This window comes from Symphalangus syndactylus, chromosome 2 (assembly GCF_028878055.3).
Source record: "Symphalangus syndactylus isolate Jambi chromosome 2, NHGRI_mSymSyn1-v2.1_pri, whole genome shotgun sequence".
Lineage (NCBI taxonomy): Eukaryota > Metazoa > Chordata > Mammalia > Primates > Hylobatidae > Symphalangus > Symphalangus syndactylus.
This window is the reverse complement of record NC_072424.2, coordinates 61,878,577-61,882,890: the sequence shown is the minus strand read 5'-3', so window position 1 is coordinate 61,882,890 and position 4,314 is coordinate 61,878,577.

Sequence of the window (4,314 nt, the reverse complement as noted above, 5' to 3'; positions counted from 1 at the left end):
CACTCGACCTAGTAGGCTGCACTCGGCTTTCACTACTGGCTGAATCCCATGCCTGCCAAAGGTGAGCAAGGAGTGGAGTGAGAGGGGTGAGTGAGTGAGCATGGGGTCCAGCCACAGCGCACACTGGCTGCAGCAGGGCAGGCAGCTCCAGGCACCAGCATGGGTGCTGGCTCCCTGGGAGGCTGCAGTTGGACTAGGCGTACCACAAGCAGCTTCCACAGCTGATGTTGGAGAATGCAGTGTCACAACCAGAAGCTTGGAGACACCAGGAACTGCAGAGCCCCAAAGAGGGTGTCACAGCCCTGGCTCAGGGAGCTCATAGGTCTGGGCTCCCTGAAGGGCCACAGCTCTTCTCCCTTTCTCTCCTCTTTTTCTTGTCATGCACAACGTGGTGGGCAAGGGGAGTGTTTAAGCCCTGTTTGTATTACAGTTCTTTTAGCTCTGCCATTTGGCAGGTCCTGTGTTCTTGTCCTGCATCCAGAAAGAATGAGCAACACAGACAAGTGGAGGGTGAGCAAGATGAAGAGGAGTTTTATTGAGCAATAGGACAGCTCAGAGGAGACCCACAGTGAGTAGCTCCTCTCCATAGCCAGGGTGTCTCAACAAGTATTCCACTCTCAATAGAGATGGTAGCTCCTCTGTGCAGCTGGTCATCCCATCATCTCCTCAGCTCTCAGCAGAGAGGAGACCCTGGGGTGGGCACCTCATGTCTGCAGTTGGTCATCATGTCATCTCCTTGAGTCTGGCTGAGTCCAGGGCTTTTATGGGCCTCACATGGAAGGAAGTATGTGCTGATTGGTCCATGCGCAGCCATGGGCAGCTGAGAAAAGCTACCACAAATTCTCACTTCAACCCATGGTACTGGCAGCCTGGACCTCAGGCTTCAGGCCCTTCCTGGCTTGGAGGTTGGGCTTCACTGGGGACCCATCCCCTTCCACCCAGGAGCCTATTTGCCTTTTGGCATCATTTATGGTACCCAGGCTATTTGTGCCAAGAGGCACTGGCAGATCAGTGCTGAGCTGCCCTCAGCCCCCTTTTGGCCTCCCTCCTGTGCTCGTTGGCACCCAAAGTCTGGAGGGGGCCAAGGTGACAGGGGGCTAATGTGTCAGTGCTTCCTGAGTATGCACACCAAGGAGGGTTGCAACAGCACCGAAGCTCAGCCTCAACTTTGCTTCATGATTGGAGTGGGAGCTGACAGTGGGGAGAAGCCAGATAGCAGGAGCAGGCACTTCTGAGCCTGCAGGGGGAACGGGGACTTCCCAGGCCTCCCCATTGCAGAGACACTTGGGTCTGCAGCCACAGCTTGACAGCTACGGCTGAGCCTGGGAGGGTGGGACTCCTTCCTGCTCCTGGTTCCCAAGAGCACAGGGGTGTCTAGGTTGCAGCTGTGGCTTGGGCTGCTGCAGTTGTGCCTGGGGAGCTCTCACCCCACAGGCTCAGAAGGGGTGGAGCTCCCTACTTGTCTCTGGCTCCCACTGGCTCCCTGGACCATGCAGCCCCAGTCATGCCTCTTCTCCATATTTTCCCTGCAGCAGTCAGGTGCAAGGTACAGGTGGTGCAGTGGCCTTGGCCAACCCCACACAAATAAACCCAATACTCCTGGGGCCAGCCCCACGAGTCCTACCTGCACTTTCAGTCAAGTGCTTGTGGGGCCCCAGATACAGTGGGAGCAAGGTTGAGGCTGCAGCAGAGGCTCTGGGCCTGGTAGTGGGTCCTGCCCAGCCATGTGAGGGTGGCGGTGGTGCAGTTGGCTGCCTTGGGGTTGTGGGGCACAGAGGACCTACTGCCACCACTGCTCCAGGCAGCCCACCATTGCCATCATTGAGACTGAAAAAGCTCCAGAGCAATGAATGGCAAAAGACACACACCTAGTTATATTCTCATACCATCCTTTGGAACCTCATGGAAAAAGAAAATCCTAGAAGTCACTACAAAGAAGTGTCTTACTTTAACATATCTCATCTGGATCCCAGAAAACAATAGTTCTCAAGTTCTGGGAGAAAATAAATTGGGGTCTAAAATTGTATATGTAGGCATATTAGTGAAATTAAGTGAAAAATGAAGATATTTCAAGTATGCAAGAACTCAGAACAAAAAAAGAGAACACCTCCAGCTTTTCTTTTTCTGTATATACTCATGTCCCCAAATTCCAACATTTCTCACTGAAAGGGGGCATGTGTGCAAACCTCATCTTTCTCCTTCATTAATGATGATCTTCAGATTAAACCCTTTGGTGCTAGGAGCTGACAATTTCCAAAGCAGCCTGTGAAGTCCTAGGGGCTGGGGGCCATTCTTGCGGCAAGCAGAAGGCCATCCCACTCTGTGGAGTGATCATGGAAATGTATTTTAGTTAAACTCTGACAGCTCCCAAATGGAAGACTACAGCATGACGTAGTATTATGATTGAATTGTATGAAAGAGCAAGTGACTTTCTAAGTAGGATGAATCATATTTATATGCAGATGTCTTAGCCTCTTGACCTGGAAGTGTGGATTTATAGCTATGAAACCACTGCTGGAAGTGGGCGGGCCACTGGGACTGACGGTTGTTAAAGGGCATTTTACTAAGGCAGCTAAGACATATTCAGACATCAACGTTATCCTTATTTTTCATATTTCTACCTAAGTGAAGTTCATCCTTAGTATTGAGTAGGAAGTTACAGTAAATGGTAGTTCATTCTTACTTACACACATAGCTAATCTTTTTTTTTTTTCACTTGGAATTATGTTGAATGTTTCATTTTGACAAAAAAGTAGACTAGAAGGTATGTTCTTTAAGTTGTCTTGCATCCATTATATAAGAAAGAAACAAGTGAGAGGAAGAGCAGAAAGCTGACACTGGCTGATGTCCAGAGCACTTACTCCTCTACAGGGAAAGCATGACACCATACACTAAGCACACAGCTTTTTTTTGTTTTGGTTTTTCCCCCCAAATCTTAAAGTGATTCCCATGACCTTGGCCGAGGACACTTCTTAAAGATTAATGACTGGCACTGACATTGCCCTAGGCAGGCCACTCCTCACGCTGGCTCTTAGTCTCCAGCCATGCCTGGGGCTCAGTCACTTCTATTCCACCCTCTGAGACTCCACTGGTGTCACACAAGGTGTCTTCTTGGCTTTGATTTTAAGAATCCCCTATTTTCACTTCCAGATCCATCAGCTGCCATGGAGGAATGATAGAAAACCAGAAATATGTGTAGAGGGAGATTTCTAAAACTTCCCTTGTGTCACCCATAGTTGTAGTTTTGGGTTCTGGCAGGTGGAACACCCTGAAACCTGGAATCATTCTATGAGAATACAGTTCAGACTTTGCAGACTCCAGCCCATACTAACTGTCATGAAGCTTGACCTCTTGTCATAATGCAGCCATTTTGGAGGAAATTGGCCATTTCTGCTTGGACGGTTGGCAGGGTCACGCTCAGCTTTGCTTTCTACACTAATTACATAGCATTATTCAAGCATTGTTTTCCATTTCCCATCCCTGATTTCCAGCTTCTTAAAGCTGACTGTTCTTGCAGGGGCCACTTGCTTCTCCTGGAGTACAAAAGTAAGGGCCTTCCTTACTAACTGCAGGGTCTCTATATTACACCTCAACATACACACTTTGCTGCTACTGTTTGTACTGTCTACAGTAGAATTTCCTTATCTTGCTCCTGGTAGTGCATTACAGGCAAGCATGAAATGTAAAGTATTTATTTAAATAAACAGAAAACCTATAAATTGGTAATTGAATTACCTCCCTGTAGCTTTATAGTTTGTTTATAGTTTATAGTTTGTGACATTTCTTGACCTTGCTAGTTCTTTCATTAAATCTGCGCAAGATCTAGTCATCTGGTTAAGGATTTCAAGCAGATGCTACTATAAACCCAAGAAACTGTATTACTATTACTGTTGGTCATGCTAAAACTGTCTATTTCCTTAAGTGTATGACCCACAAGGATGTGAAATAACTAGGAGAGACTGTCTTTGTACACTGTACATCCTTAGTATTTTTACACATCTATGATAGGGATGAACATGATTTTCCTTCGTACAGACAGCTTAAATAAAGCACTATGTCAGTCTGCTACTTCTCTGTTTATTGTTGTTGGATGTGGTTCTATAATCCCCCCAAATTAAATCTTCTTTAATGAAAACAGGTTTTTAATAGCCCCAGCTGGTATTAACCTACCTTGTATAAAATGTGACAGGAAAATATATAAATTCTTTGTAGCTCAAACACACATAGGGGATCATTTTTGCTTCAGTGAAGTGGCAGTAGTGCGATTATGCAAACTTTGATGAAGGGCTGCTTCTGAGGGGAGACGCTGACCTC